This window comes from Magnolia sinica, chromosome 1, assembly GCF_029962835.1.
Source record: "Magnolia sinica isolate HGM2019 chromosome 1, MsV1, whole genome shotgun sequence".
Lineage (NCBI taxonomy): Eukaryota > Viridiplantae > Streptophyta > Magnoliopsida > Magnoliales > Magnoliaceae > Magnolia > Magnolia sinica.
The window spans coordinates 7,982,906-8,000,225 of NC_080573.1; the positions used below are offsets into that span (position 1 = coordinate 7,982,906).

A 17,320-nucleotide genomic window follows, 5' to 3' on the forward strand; every position below is an offset into this window, starting at 1 on the left:
ACATCTAACTGCGGTTAAGCGGATTATGATATATGTCGCAAGTATTGCTAAATTGGGTCTCTAGTATCCATATGATACTAGTGTTCAATTGGCTGGGTACTCTGATGCTGATTGGGGTGATAATATCGATGATAGGAAATCAACCAGTGGTGGTTGTTTTTATATTGAAAATTGTTTAGTTTCTTGGTTTAGTAAGAAATAAAGTTCTATATCACTCTCAATTGCTGAGGCTGAATACATCGCAGTAGGAAATGCATGTACTTAGCTTGTATTGATGAAACGTATGTTAAGCGATTATGGAATTGCACAGGAATCAATGATATTATATTGTGATAATTTCAGTGTGATAAATATTTTAAAAAATCCAATCCAACATTCACGTACCAAGTACATTGACATTAGGTATCATTATATTCATGAATTAGTGGAAGAAAAAATAATATCTTTGGAATACAATCCGACCGAAACTCAACTTGCTGACATTTTCACTAAACCGCTCGACAAAAGCAGGGTTTAATAAATTAAAATTTGATCTTGGTATGTGCATTCAAAATTGATTATTCATGCATGTATGTATATTTGATACTTTGTGTTTAAATTACAAAGTTTTATGAAAAATACATATTTTTTTCCTGTACATGACCAGTCATGGTTGTACTCGACCGGGACAGCTCAAGACTAGTCATGGAGCACATTGGGTCTTTTATAATTGGGGGAAAATTCTCATCTTCCTCATTTCCTATTCCCTTTTTAACGAGCCGACGCCCGACCAGTCGAAGCCACCAACCTAGATCTTCAAGGTTAGTGCGTTATTTGCGTTGTTCTTGTAGATTCTAGTCTATATTACTTCAATTTCACTCTTGGAGTAATCTATTTGATCTTTCATTGCAATTTTGGGGTTTTCTTTTTGAAAAATTTGATCTAGCAAAATCCCACTCTACATCCTTTGCATCTTCTTGTTTCCTTGAGTTTTTTGTTGCAAATGGACTCTAAAGGGAAAAAGAAAACAACAAGTGGTGCTTCCTCTTCAAGGTTAAATTTTACTCGTCGACATCTTCGGTCTCCCGAAGATGATCCCTCATATGTGTGGGATTTGCGTATGTGCAATGTCATTATCGAATGTCCAGTTGATCTTAATCATATTGCTCAGTTTGATATCTTACCTCTACTCCAAGCTGTAGGATGGGATAACATGTTACATTGGGGTGGGCCTGCATTCCAATCTATTGCACAAGCCATGTTTGCATGTCTTTCTGACTTTTCTTCTGAAAATTTATCTTTTAAGATTGATGCTAGAGAAGGGCCATTAGATGTAGATCATCATTTGATATCTGGCCTTATGGATATTCCTGTTAATGATGAGGGTATCCCTATTCATACTTTAATTGAAAAACCCTCTGAATCAGAGAAACGTATGCTAACTAGAGATCTATACAATATGACTGTGCAATGGACTCATAAAGGGAATGCGCTCCCCACAAGGTATTTGTTACCCAGATACAGGGTGCTCTATAGAATATTTATTTCAAATCTGTATCCACGTTCTGATAATAAAACTTAGTTAACTTCTTTTATGGCTCGGGTCTTGCATTCTGTCATTTTTGGTACTAAAGTTTGTCTTCCTTCCTTGATATGTCATTCAATTATTCATTTCGTTTCCATCCAGGTCATATTGATATTCCGTTTGTATATCTTATGACTGTATTAGCTAATCATATGCTAGTGGCCATACCTGTTGGAGAGGCTCCTATCCATCATCTCATTTTTAACAATTCTAATATAAATAAGATGAAATTGGAATTGGCTCCTGGCCAAGTGGATGTTGGTGAAAGTGGGGCTGAATCTGGGAATGAAGAAGATGCTGATGATCTTCCTCCTGATGACATTAACATGAATGACATTTTTTATGAGATAGAATCTGACTCTGGAATTGATCCTAATTATGAGCTATGCGTTTACGTGCTTTAGAAGAGAAGGTAGAAAATATGAATGTTGCCCACGATTTAAGGTTTAAATATATGCGCAAGTATCTCAAGCGTATAAACAAGGGCCTTCATCAACTTGATCCTTCTATTCCTGCTTCTTCTTCAGGATCTGATTAAGTGATTATATTGGTCTGTATTAACATTATTACTTTTTACTTTTGTTGGTGTGTGAACCTTAAGTAGCTGTCTTTTTGTTTGAACTAGCTTATGGTGTGTGGACTTTTTAACTTGCTTATATCTTGACTAGTTCATCCATTACTTACTCTCTTGCTAATTATCCTTTTGATTTCTTCCTTTGTCATATTGTGACAAAAGGGGGGAGAATTTATTGGGTGTTTTGTATATAGATTGATATTTGTGGTACTAGTAGCATAAGCATTTCTTTTGGATTTATATGTGCTACTCAGGGGGAGTAATATTTGTGCTTGTTGCATGATTCGTTAACCAAGCTGTAATATTTGTGCCTGTTAACAACTGGTGCATGATTCTTTAACCAGGCTGTAATATTTGTGCTTGTTAACAACTGGTGCATGATTCTTTAATCAGGCTGTAAATGGTTCTTTTATATATGAGTTGTGCTTCTCTTCTTTGAAGTGCTTGTTAACAACTGGTGCATGATTCTTTAATCAGGCTGTAAATGGTTCTTTTATATATGAGTTGTGCTTCTCTTCTTTGAAGTGTTTTTTGTCACAAATTTGACAAAAGGGGAGATTGTAAGTGCTATGGTATCATGCTCCTTTGGTTGTCAAATTTTGTGGTGCCAAAACCTTTATATGTGTCTTGTGTAGTTTGTTATTATATGGATGTTCAAAACACTGCATCAATGCTTCAAGTCAAGTACAGTGATCTACTTCAAGAAATGCAAGGTCATGTACTTCTGTAAGCTTCGATATTTAGAACTACGTCGATCAGAAGAGCACTTGTTCAAGTTTAAAGATGATGTTAAAAAATGAAGTACAATTTAAGAAGACAAATCCAAGCTTTAGAAGATCTCAAGATCAAGCTACATCAAGTAAAGATCTCAAGCTTCATAAGGTCAACCATCTTCTGATTGAAGGAAGTTTCAATGTTCATACTTCATGTCTCAGGTATGATGGACCTTAGATCAACCTTAGGGTAGGTCATTTTGAATACATAATTCAAATTGAATCACTGTATAAGTATTTGGTCTGTTCTAAGACTAGTCCTGGACTTTGCTCGACCAGTCCTAAAAAATTCAGGACAAGTCTCAAGTTTGTTACAATTGTTCAGAATTTTCTATTCATCTACGACCAGTCCTGGATTCTGTTCGACCGGTCGTGTGAACAGTGTCGAGTAGTCACTCGACCAGTCCTAGTTCTTCGACTCAAACTACCGCAACGAATTCTTGAGTCCTACGACTAGTCGTAGGTATTCTACGACCATTCGTAGACACCCTACGACCGGTCGTGCAACCGTCTATATCAATCCCGCTTGAAAATTCAAAAATTTGTTTCATCTACGACCAGTCGTGGAGTACTCAGGACCAGTCATAGACGTGATTTTTTAATCTATAAATAGACGACGAATTTCAGAGTTTTGCATTCACTTCAATTGAAATTAAAGTAAAATCAAGGCATCACTCTGAGATAAGTTTGTGTTCATTTTTAAGCTACATTATTCTTATTTAATATTCTCTTTTTTTAGCTTATTTAATTTAATTTTGTTTCTATATTCCAATCTAAATTAAAAAGAGGAATTGTTGTATTCATTCTTCTTGGAATCAAAATCAAATATAGCTAGCCCAACTAGTTTAATTTACAATCAATTAGAACTTAGAATCATATCAAAGTGAGTATTGGACATTGAACTTCACATTCGAACTTCTACTCCGATTGGTTCTTCTGGGCTACAACAAAAGGAGAAATCCAGGTATTTTACATTTATTGTAAATTCTATTATTTTGGTTTTGTTTGAGGTTAAGCCATAAAAATCTCATTGTATTGGTTATCTGAGGAGAGCCAGAAAACTCAGAAAGTGTGGGTTTTTGAATTGTGTAAGCCCATTCAAAAGACGCAATTATTAAGGTTTTAGTTGAACCCATAAAACCTATTTTGATAGTGAACGCTGATATCCTCTGTGTGAGGATATTAGAGTGGAGTAGTTGTGTGGCTGTTGTTTAACAGTTGGTGTACACACAGGCGAACCACTATAATTTCTTATGTCTTGTGGTTTGAATGTTCATTTAATTTTTTCCTATCTTTTATCATTCAAAAGTGTGAAATGTATATGTGGATGTGAATGTTGTAATATTTACATTTCAAGCACAGTGGGGAATGTTGTAATAATTTAGATTTAAATTCTTACATTTTATTTCAATTCATTGCTATTTATTCTTTCCTTTTCAACTTGAGTTCTTGATACAAAGAATGTTCTAGAAATAAGGTTGTCCTGCCATAAACCCTTAGTTTTTATGGTGTAAGGTTGTCCTTAGAACAACATTTGTATTAATCTCTCAATTCTTGATTATTGAGGTTGCTTTTCATTTTCAGCATTGTGAATTGATTTCTTTTAATTGGCTATCATATTCTTTTATTCCATTGTTAAAGTTTAAATTTAGCATAGTCCTATTCACCCCGCCTCTAGGACATATAGCTTGGCCTTTTTAGAATTTACCGTGAAATGCGTGGAAATGACCGTGAAGTGAAGGGAATTGACCGTGAAATACTTGGAAATGACCGTGAATCAACACGGAATCGCCGGGAATGACCATGAAATGCATGAAAATGACAGTGAAGTGAAGCGAATTGACCGTGAAATGCGTAAAATTGACCGTGAAATGAAGGGAATTGACCCTGAAATGCATGGAAATGACCGTGAATCAACACGGAATCGACAGGAATGATCGTGAAATGCATGGAAATGACGGTGAAGTTAAGTGAATTGACCGCGAAGTGTGTGGAAATGGCCATGAAGTGAAGTGAATTGACTGTGAAGTGCATTGAATTGACCGTGAATGAACACGGAATCGCTGGGAATGACCGTGAAAGGCATGGAAATGACGATGAAGTTTAGTGAATTGACCGCGAAGTGCGTGGAAATGGCCGTGAAGTGAAGTGAATTGACCGTGAAGTGCGTTGAATTGTTCGTGAATGAACACGGAATCACCAGGAATGACCGTGAAATGCATGGAAATGTCGGTGAAGTGAAGTGAATTGACAGTGAAGTGCGTGGAAATGGCCGTGAAGTGAACTGAATTGACCGTGAAGTGCGTCGAATTGACCGTGAATGAACACGGAATCGCCGAGAATGAACGTGAAATGTATGGAAATGACGATGAAGTTAAGTGAATTGACCGCGAAGTGCGTGGAAATGGCCGTGAAGTGAAGTGAAGTGAATTGACTGTGAAGTGCATCGAATTGACCGTGAATGAACACAGAATCGCCAGGAATGAATGTGAAATGCATGGAAATGATGGTGAAGTGAAGTGAATTGACCCCGAAGTGCATGGAAATGGCCGTAAAGTGAAGTGAATTGACCGTGAAGTGCCTTGAATTGACCGTGAATGAACACGGAATCGCCAGGAATGACCGTGAAATGCATGGAAATGACGGTGAAGTGAAGTGAATTGACCGTGAAATGAAGTGAATTGACCGTGAAGTGCGTCGAATTAACCGTGAATGAACACGGAATCGCCGGGAATGACCGTGAAATGCATGGAATGACAGTGAAGTGAAGTGAATTGACCGCGAAGTGCATGGAAATGACCGTGAAGTGAAGTGAATTGACCATGAAGTGCATCAAATTGATCGTGAATGAACACGGAATTGCCAGGAATGAATGTGAAATGCATGGAAATGACGGTGAAGTGAAGTGAATTGACCGCAAAGTGCATGGAAATGGCCATAAAGTGAAGTGAATTGACTATGAAGTGCATCAAATTGACCATGAATGAACACGGAATCACCGGGAATGACCGTGAAATGCATGAAAATGACCGTGAAGTGAAGCGAATTGACCGTGAAGTGCGTCGAAGTGACCGTGAATGATCACGGAATCGCCGAGAATGACCGTGAAATGTATGGAAATGACAATGAAGTGAAGTGAATTGATCGCGAAATGCATGGAAATGGTCGTGAAGTGAAGTGAATTGACCGTGAAGTGCATCGAATTGACAATGAATGAACAAGGAATCGCTGGGAATGAACGTGAAATGCATGGAAATGACAGTGAAGTGAAGTGAATTGACCGCGAAGTGCGTGGAAATGGCCGTGAAGTGAAGTGAATTGACCTTGAAGTGCGTCGAATTGACCGTGAATGAACACGGAATTGCCAGGAATGAACGTGAAATGCATGGAAATGACGGTGAAGTGAAGTGAATTGACCGTGAATGAACACGGAATCGCCGGGAATGACCGTGAAATGCATGGAAATGACAGTGAAGTGAAGCGTATTAACCGTGAAGTGCGTGGAAATGGCCGTGAAATGAAGGAAATTGAACGTGAAATGCATGGAAATGACCGTGAATCTAAACAGAATCGCCGGGAATGACCGTGAAATGCATGGAAATGATGGTGAAGTTAAGTGAATTGACCGCGAAGTGCATGGAAATGGCCATGAAGTGAAGTTAATTGACCGTGAAGTGCGTCGAATTAACTGTGAATGAACACGGAATTGCCGGGAATGACCGTGAAATGCTTCGAAATGACGGTGAAGTGAAGTGAATTGACTGTGAAGTGCGTGAAAATGGTCGTGAAGTGAAGTGAATTGACTGTGAAGTGCATCGAATTGACCGTGAATGAACACAGAATCGCCGAGAATGAACGTGAAATGCATGGAAATGACGATGAAGTGAAGTTAATTGACCGTGAAGTGCGTGGAAATGGCCGTGAAGTGAAGTGAATTGACCGTGAAGTGCGTCGAATTGACCATGAATGAATACGGAATCGCCGGGAATGACTGTGAAATGCTTGGAAATGACCATGAAGTGAAGCGAATTGACCGTGAAATGCATGGAAATGACCGTGAAATGAAGGAAATTGGCCATGAAATGCGTGGAAATGACTGTGAATCTAAACGGAATCGCCGGAAATGACCATGAAATGCATGGAAATGACCGTGAAGGGAAGAGAATTGACCGCGAAGTGAATAAAATGAATGAAATTGACCGCGAGGTGAATGAAATGGATTTTTGACCATCGACCCGATGGAATCTTGGAAAATTACTATGTTGGTTGGCTAAATTTGCTTCTCCTACCCCAAAATCATACATGGTACGTTAAGTAACTCATTCTAGTTTAGGAGATGTGCTTGTTAAATAAATAGACAAAGAAATGAATTAAGAGATAGAAAACTATTTTTATATACTTATATATACATATTTACATAATTATGTATTAGAGAAAAATGTAAGGGAGAAAAAATTCTCCCTGTAAATTAAAAAAAATAGAATCTGATAGACTGCCGCGACAGTATGTGTTTTTTTTTTCCTTTTACTGTATTGTTTTTGTGGGTCCCATCATGAGGTCTGTGTTATATCCAAACCATCCATCTATTTGGTGAGCTCGTATTAAGGCTTGAGATGAAAAATAAGATATATCTAACTATCAAGTGGACCACACTGTAAAAGGCAATGGGGAATTGAACGTCTACCATTGAAATCCTTTTAGGGTTTACAGAAGTTTTAGATCATTATGAAATTTGTTTTTCCTCTTCATCTAGGTCTTTGTGACCTTATGAATAGATTGGATGGAAAATAAATGTATGGTGGGCCCTACAAAATTTTTAACGGTGAAAATCAATTTCCCCGCTGCTCTTTGTGGTGTGGTCCAGCTGATCTTTGGGTATGATTTTTTTTTGGATAATGCTCCAAAATGATCTCGAAATATGGATGAACGTTGTGGATATAATAAATACATAACGGTGGGGCCCATGTAACTTTGATATCTTTTGAACCGTTCGTACAACTCGGAGTTCGAGGAGAGTCAGCGCTCGTCTTCAAGCACCAGGCGATCTGCCTCCGGAAGGGAAGCTGGGGCATTTTCGACCTAAGAATTGGGGCCGTATAGCTGGGGCTAATTCTTGCGAGGTAAAAAAGCAAGTGGGCTTAAAAAGGTTGGTGGGCCATATATGGGTCGTACAGTTGGAAATTTCTCTTAGAAAATTTTAAAAAGCTAGTTCATGTTTTTGCAAACTCAGTTCAACATCAAACATATCAATATTGCACAGTCCATTTTAAAAACACAGAACAAATAGCTTGCATGCAAGCCATCCATTAGGTGAGTCTAGTCTTAAATATGTTCTGACCCAGCAATAAGATCAAACCTACAATCTTTGCCTTTTGTCTCTGTCTTTGATTAACCAAAAAGACGAACAAAAATCAAGAAAAGAAGATCTGAAAACTTACCTGTGGTAGTTGTGTTAGTTAATAGAGGAGCCGATGCTGTGCCTAAGTCCTCATAGAACTTAGTACGTCTCATACCTCAAATTGCAACTCGGCCCAACAACTCTCCCACCTTGTTTTTCGTTACAGCATGTAGGAATCCGACCCACATCATCTTCTAAACATGCACCGCAATCTCTCCTCGGCAGATCGTTTGTGCACTGCATAAGCCCATATACCGATTGGAAGTCAGTGAAAATCATTTCATTCGTAGCATACATACGTGGGCCAGAAGATGCCCTCGAAACAAGACCATTCATCATCTGGTCCACAATCTAATTAAAGCGATCTAGGTCCGATTGATTTTGTGTATTCCACATGTAATATATCGGGGAATTCAAAGAAGATGATAAGATTCGTTCGGTGGAGTAGCGCAAGAGACATTCATCATACCAAGTAATTGTTGTCCTGTTAGGGCACTTTTGGAGGAGTTCTTGGCTTGCGGTGTTGAGGCAACCGCGACATGTGTTGGAAGTAGTGTCGCCTCTGCATTGTGGAAGGCCATAGATTCGATTTGGGTTTTTGCCAATCGTGATGTTGGAGAAGCCGATGAGTGAAGCATTGGAGGAAAGAGAAGAGAGGAGGAGATTGAGGTTAGTTCCAAACGTGCTATTAGCAGTGTTAGCTGCACTTGTGATGAGGATTTTCTCCTCATTGCTGGGTTCGATGAAATCGAACCAATTTCGATATCATTAATAATTGTTGAGATTTTTCACCGCTAGACGCTGGACAGTTTTGGTCCTATTTCGATATCATCGAAGGACTTTCGATGATATCAAAGGCTGTCATCGAGAGACCTTCGATGACATCAATAATTGTCGAAAATTTTCACCCCTGGTCACTAGACAGTTTGGTCTTGTTTCGATATCATCGAAGGACCTTAGATGATATCGAAAGTTGTCATCGAGAGACCTTCGATATCATTGAAGAGTTACGCAGATGCAATTGCGGAAACACAGATTCTACGGAAATTGTTTCTATTTTGATTATATCTCTTTTTATTCTTATATAAAGGGGTGTATGCAGGATTGGGGTGGATTCCAGGGTTTTCTAAGGTTTTCTAAAGGTTTTCTAGGAGGGTTTAGGGCTATCAAAGGTGAGAGAGAGAGAGAAAGAAAGAGAGAGATGAAGCTTATGGAAGGGATATTCTGCTCGTAGAGGTGATCTACTTCGAAGTCCACGTCTCAGCGCTTCTACGTCCTCGTGATCGGTGAGATCCCTCAGTTTTTCTTTTGTTCTTTTAATGTTTATCCACTCCTACGTAAGTGAAGAAGGTTTGATCCAAGTGGTGTGTGCTTGTGGTCGATTGTAACGTTTTGCTTTATAGTGGATTGTTGATCTGGACGAGGTCCTGTGGTTTTTACCTCTTTGAGGGTTTTCCACGTAAAATTCTCTGGTGTCGTGTGGTTTATGTTTTGATTTATTTCATTGCTTTATTATCCCATAATTCTGGTTTGTTTTGGGAGGCTAGATCCCAAGGTTTTGTGCAAGGCCCCCAACAAAGTGGTATCAAAGCTAAGTTCAATGAACGGGTAAGATCGGCTTTGAATTATGGAAGGTGACTTATCAAGGATGATCAGCCTCAATGGTTCTAACTGGACCATATGGAAGGCTAAGATGGAGGACTTGCTTTATTGCAAGGACCTATATTCTCCAATTTTAGGCATATTAATAAAATCCAAGGATATGTCTGATAATGATTGGAAGAAGATGGACCAGAAGGCGGTGGGGTTTATTAGACAATGGTTGGACGATTTTGTATTCCACCATATATCTACGGAGACCTCAGCCGCTAGCCTATGACTGAAATTGGAAGGGCTGTACGAGAGGAAGGTGACTTGTGAATCTCAAGTTCAAAGATGGTGGTTCTATGACCGAGCATATGAATGAGGTCAGCAATATAGTGAACCAGCTCTCCGCTATGAAGATGGACCTGGATGATGAATTGCAGGCTTTGTTATTGCTTAGTTCATTGTCTAACAATTAGGAGCATTGGTGGTATCTCTGAGTAACTTCGCACCAGACGGAAAGATATCCATGGAACAAGTTATTAGTTGTCTCTTCAATGAGGAGACAAGAAGGAAGTCTCAAGGGTCTACTCAGCAAGAGGCCCTTGTGACACAGGAACGAGGGAGAGAAAAGAATAGGAAGGGCGGGAAGGCCCGAGATAAATCAAGAGGAAAGTCGAGTAACAGAAAGGATGTTGATTGCTGGAATTGTGGCAAGAAAGGCCACTACAAGCATGAATGTCGTGGTAAGAAGAACGACAAGAAAGGAAAAGGAAAGGAGAAGGAAGATGAATCAAATTTCATTGCGGTCGCTTCAGATGGCGACGTTGTAGTTATTCTTTCAGCGGATCACGATATATGTCTTACGGTTACGAGTCAGGACACCGACTGGGTGATTGACTAGGGAGCCTCTTTTCATGCGACTCCACATAGGAACTTCTTCACAAGGTACAAGTCAGGTGACTTTGGGACCGTAGAGATGGAAAATTCTGGCGTATCGAAGATCGTAGAGGTCGATGATATTTGTGTAAAGACCGATATGGGCTGCACATTAGTTCTCAGGAATGCGAGACATATCCCAGACCTTCGCCTCAACTTGATGTCGACGGGAAGGTTGGATGATAATGGCTATGAAAGCCGGTTTGCTAGTGGGTGATTAAAGCTCATCAAAGGTTCATTGATCGCAACTAGAGGAAAGAAGTGTTGTACCCTTTACAAGGCAAGTGTCAGTGTGTGCAAGGGTGGGTTGAACGCAGCGGAAGATTCAGCTATTAACATGTGGCACAGGCGTCTAGGCTACATAAGTGAAAAAGGGCTTCAACTACTAGCGAAGAAGTGGCTCCTTCTAGATGTGACAGGTACACCTCTCAAAATCTATCTTGATTGTTTATCAGGGAAACAGCATAGAGTTTCATTCGTTAAAACTGTTTCTCATGTTAATAAAGTGCATGCATTATATTTGGTTTATTTTGATGTTTGTGGTCCTATGAGGACAAAAATCTTGGGTGGGGCATTGTATTTTATCACTTTTATAAATGATAGATTTAGGAGGGTTTGGGTTTATGCTTTAAAATCTAAGGACGAGGTCTTTGTTGTGTTTAAATTGTTTCATGCTATGGTCAAGAGAGAGATAGGTAGATCATTGAAGTGCATCCGCACTGATAATGGTAGTGAATACATTGATGACTTTCATAAGTACTGCAAGTCCCTGGGTATACGGCATGAACAGATGGTTCCCAAGACCCCCTAGCATAATGCTGTAGCTGAGCAAATGAATCGCACCATTGTTGAGAGAATCAGATGCATGTTATCCCATGCGAAATTGCCCAAGACATTTTGGGGAAAAGCAATGCAAACAGCAGTGTATCTAATAAACAGGTCTCCATCAGCCCCGTTAAATGGAGAAGTGCCTGAGAAGGTCTGGACTAGACAGGATCCATCGTACAATCATCTCAGGGTGTTTGGATGCAGGGCATCCGTCCACGTACCAAAGGACGAGAGGTCCAAGCTCGATATGAAGATCAGGCAGTGTGTATTCTTAAGGTACGGTGATGAAAAGTTCAATTACAGATTATGGGATCCGACCAAGAAGAAGCTCGTCAGGAGTAGAGATGTGGTTTTCTTTGAAGATCAGTGTATAAAAGACATTGGTAAGCCAGAGAAGAACCAGCCTAGTTCAGGTGAGCTAGAGGACATGGATCCAATTATTCTTCTCGTGGTGCCTGATGACGGGAGAGTACAACAAGGTGCAGAGGACGAGGGAGTTCCTTAAAAAGATGAACCAGGGGAGCAACCCCCACTTGATCCACCTATTGAACCATAAGTGAGGAGGTCATTTAGGGACAGACAGCCGTCCAAGAGGTACTTGCCGCATGAGTACATTATGTTCACTGGTGGGGGAGAGCCAGAAGAGTATTCTGAGGCTTTAGCCGATGACCATAAAAGGGAGTGGTTGAAAGCTATGCAAGAGGAGATGAAATCCTTGCATAAGAACCACACCTATGATATAGTAAAATTGCCTAAGGGTAAGAAAGCTTTGAGCAACAAGTGGGTATTTAGAAAGAAGGTTGAGTAGAAGAATTCCCAGACGAGGTTTAAGGCTAGACTTGTGGTGAAAGGATTTAGTCAGAGGAAAGGTATAGACTTCGAGGAGATATTCTCACCAGTGGTGAAGATGTCATCCATACGGGTGTTGCTTGGGTTGGCGGCTAGCATAGATCTGGAGATAGAGTAGTTAAATGTTAAAACTGTCTTCCTTCACGGTGACCTGAAAAAAAAGATCTACATGCACCAACCAGATGGGTTCGAAGTCAAGGGCAAAGAGCATATAGTGTGTAGGCTGAGGAAGAGCTTGTATGGGCTGAAACAAGCTCCACGACAATGGTAAAAGAAGTTCGACTCGTTTATGTTGAAGTATGGGTATGACAGAAGGGAGTCGGACCACTGTGTGTTCACGCGTAAGTTCTCAGATGGTGATTTCTTAGTTCTGATGTTATACGTTGATGACATGCTCATCATGAGAAAAGACATCAAGAAGATCGACAGACTGAAACAGGAGTTGGGTAAGTCGTTTGCGATGAAAGACTTGGGCCAGCTAAACAGATCCTAGGAATGGAGATAACCCGTGACAGAAGCAGCAGGAAGCTTTAGCTGTCACAAGAGCGGTATATTAAGAAAGTCCTAGAGCAGTTCAATATGAATGCAGTGAAACCGGTCAGTACTCCACTAAATAGTCACTTCAGATTGAGTGACAAGTAGTGTCCCAAGACGAATACAGAGGTGGAAGAGATACAAAAAATACCCTACGCGTTAGCTGTAGGAAGTTTGATGTATATGTTATGGTGTGTACACGCCTAGACATAGCATATGCAATTGGTGTTGTCAGTCAATATCTTACCAATCCTGGTAAAGAGCATTGGGTAGTGGTGAAATGGATACTGCGGTATCTAAGAGGCTCATTCAGGTTGAGCATATGCTATGGTGATGGAAAACCTATGTTAGAGGACTATACAGATGTAAATATGGTGGGTGACATAGAATCCAGGAAGTCTACATCGGGGTTCATGTTCACGTTTACAGGGGGAGCAGTCTCCTGGCAGAGCAAGCTACAGAAGGTCATAGCATTGTCGATGACAGAGGCCAAGTACATTGTGGTCACAGAGGCATGTAAAAGAGATGCTTTGGAGGAAGAGGTTCCTACAGGAACTTAGCCTGAAGTAGAAGCAGCACGTGGTCTATTGCGATAGCCAAAGTGCTACACACTTGAGCAAGAATCCAAGTCAGCACTCCAAGTTAAAGCACATAGAGATTCGGTATCACTGGTTCAGGGATACTTTGGAACAAAAAGTGTTACAGCTTGAGAAGATCCACACGGACGATAATGGGTCAGATATGATGACCAAGGCTTTGATCAAGGGCAAGTTTGAGGTTTGTAGAAACCAAGCTAGCTTGAAGAAGGTAAATTCCTCCTGAGTCAAAAATGGAGAGATTTGATGGGGATTTTCCCCTCATTGCTGGGTTCGATGAAATCGAACCAGTTTTGATATCATCGATAATTGTCAGAATTTTTCACCACTGGATGCTGGACAGTTTTGGTCTTGTTTTGATATCATCGAAGTACCTTTGATGATATCAAAGGCTGTCATCGAGAGACCTTCAATGATATCGATAATTGTCAAAATTTTTCACCCCTGGTCGCTGCATAGTTTGGTCCTGTTTCGATATCATCGAAGGACCTTAGATGATATCGAAGGCTGTTATTGAGAGACCTTCGATATCATCGAAGAGTTACGTAGATGTGATTGTGGAAACACAGATTCTACGAAAATTGTTTCCTATTTTGATTATACCTCTTTCTATTCTTATATAAAGGGGTGTATGCGAGATTGGGGTGGATTCCAGGGTTTTCTAAGGTTTTTTAAAGGTTTTTTAGGAGGGCTTAGGGCTATCAAAGGTGAGAGAGAGAGAAAGTGAGAGAGGAAGCTTGTGGAAGGGAGATTCTGCTCGTAGAGGTGATCTACTTCACAGTCCACGTCTCAGCGCTTCTACGTCCTTGTGATCGGTGAGATCCCTCTGTTTTTCTTTTGTTCTCTTATTGTTTATCCACTCCTGTGTGAGTGAAGAAGGTTTGATCCAAGCGGTATGTGCTTATGAACGGTTGTAACGTTCTACTTTATATTAGATTCTTGATCTGGACGAGGTCCCATGGTTTTTACCTCTTTGAGGGTTTTCCACGTAAAATTCTCTGGTGTCGTGTGATTTATGCTTTGATTTATTTCATTGCTTTATTATCCCATACTTCTGGTTTATTTTGGGAGGCTAGATCCTAAGGTTTTGTGCAAGGCGCCCAACAGCTTGGACAGGAGGTGAAGAGATGATCTGCAGTGGTAGTTGGGAGGTGGAAGATGAAGATCAGTAGGAGGGATGAAAGGCGGAGAAATTCAAAAGGTTTTGAGAGGAGAGAAGGCATCATTTGGTTGTTGTAAAATCTAGCTGATTAATGGGGAAGATTACATTCTTTTCAAGGACGAAGATGGTTACTTTAATGGCCTGTTTTGATTAGCAACAAAGGCATTATGTGCTGTTAATATGTAACCATTTGAAAAGTATTCATGGACTCAGCTACCGTACACATGGCAATCATCCATGAAAAATCGAACTAGTCAAAGGATCTCAACCATATTTATGGACCGAGATTTTTACCAAAATGGCTTCAGGGTATGGCCATTTCAAGAAAAATTACTTCTCCTTTTATTTCCTATTTTTCATAGATCAAGAATAGGGAAGTTGCCCCATGCTTGCTTCTCCTCATGGGAGAAGTTTTCAAGCCCACATGGACAATCCAATCTGTCCATCATGAAGATGAGCTCGAGTGGGTCAAACTTAAGTCACCCGTGTGCATCCGTGCACACGCACACTCCCGCTACAGTAGTCACAAGAAGGCCATTCTGCCGCGTTCAAAGCAGTACAGTAGATGTGATTCTTTGGGCCACACCAATTTCGAATCAAAAACTTGATTTTTCAGGCCATGATTCCATGAGGCAGCTAATGGACAGAGTGAATTTCTCCGTCGACATTGATCATGTGCCCCACCACTCATCAGCGTAAGAGGAATTGTGCAGATTGCGCGCGTTCGAGAAAACCAGGCTAGTCGGTGCGTTGCACATCGAAACCAGATGTCTGGAACTTGATCCCGACCGTCTAAGATCACAGAACGAGACTCCTGACCCCGTCCAAGATGTCAAATCGAGAAAGCAGGAAAATCCATTGGCCTAAATTTACGTCAAATGCAACAGGTTGCGCATTGTGCATGTTTGTGCTGCGTAAAACAAAGTTACGCAAATCCGATTTTTGTGCGCAATTTGGACTGCGTAAGGAGGGTCGGTGACCGACCTAGCTCTCTCCTTGCTGGTTATAAAAGGACAAGAAAAGGAGAAGAGAGGGAGCTACGTGAACGGAGCAGAGAGAGAAGTTTAAACAAAGAAGTGTAGATTTTCTATTTTCTTTTGATAAATAGTCCAATCATGTTGGGCTAAACCTCTTAGCTAGGGCTAAGAGGTGAAGCTTGTAGCGTGATGGGAGACTTTTTGCTTATGCCTTTTGTTTAGACTGAACTGATGTTGATTTTGGTTTAATTAAGAGAATGTTTTTAGTTTTTAATGGTCTGTTGTGATTAAAATTACAATGGGTCTGTGATAGCTTTGAGCATGTTCTTTTCCTTTTTATGATTATGACGTTAGGAAGCCCTGTTGTTCACCATCGTCTCCTAGACATGGTTGGATAACGGAACCCTTCCTAAACTTCATATCATGTTGATTGGTTGTTAATTAGTTTAATTCTATTCTTTACTTTGTCTCCTGGGCATGGTTTGGTAATGGAATCCATTCTAATTCTTATATCTTTTATCTCTTGAAAACTATATCAAAGGAAGCTCAGTTTTATTTTCATGGTTATACCCTTCAACTGGATGAAGATGGGACTCTAAGTCTAGTTGAATTCTTGAAGTAGGCACAAGATCTCCCTGATCTCTGTAAGTGGATCCTTTGAATCCCTAGTTTCCTAGCTCTGAATTCTTTAAGTTTTAGATTAATATTTCATCATTATTCCCTCAAATTCATTCGATTTAGATTTCATCTTAGTCTAGTTCTAGTTCTACTTAGTTTCAGATTACGTATAGGTTTTAGTCCCTTGGGATTCGACCTCAGTCTCATCGAGTTTATTACTACATCACAACCTTATACTTAGGGAGTGAACAACCAGCCAATCTGGTTCCGATTCATGGCTACCTCATGCATATGCAGTTGGCAAACTTCTCGACCGATAATAGCTGACGAGCTTTATTGGCCACTCACACACGTCAACATGCGCCTTCACTCACAGACAGAATAAGGAAGTCCACTCGCACTGCTGTACGAGGCCACATGTGCTAACGGGGTCATGTACAGGACATCCAAACCGTGCATCAGGTTGGGTCCACCAGTGTAAACCGTATATTCCTTTTTAGGCATGTGTTGCCTACCTCATATTTAAATATCTTATGCTATTAGGTAGCTCTATGATCTGCATAGTCTGTCCCATCTGATACGTGATGCAGGAACGCTGATTTCCTGCACAAGGAATCTGGGTGGGCCCGCTGTGATGCTTATGAGAAAGCCACTCCGTCCATCCGTTTTTTAGACCATTTTAAGACATGCAGCCAAAAATAAAGTGTATTCAAAACTCGAATGGGCCGCACGAGAGGAAGCAATGGGGATTTAGTGACCACCGTTGAAACGTTTATATCACCACAAAGGCTTTGTATCGGTGTAATTTTTGGTATTTTCACTTCATCCCAGTGAAAATGACCTTGTAAACGGTTTGGATGGAATATGAACATCAACATGGAGCCACTACAACAAAACAGAGCTTGGCCGACCGATGGGGTAACC

The 17,320-nt window shown here is 40.4% G+C and overlaps 1 pseudogene; it reads right to left on the bottom strand.

Moving 5' to 3' along the window:
- Positions 1–13,352, bottom strand: part of LOC131226454 (cysteine-rich receptor-like protein kinase 44) — a 30,787-nt pseudogene extending 17,435 nt beyond the window's left edge.
- Between the last annotated feature and the right edge of the window lie 3,968 nt (positions 13,353–17,320).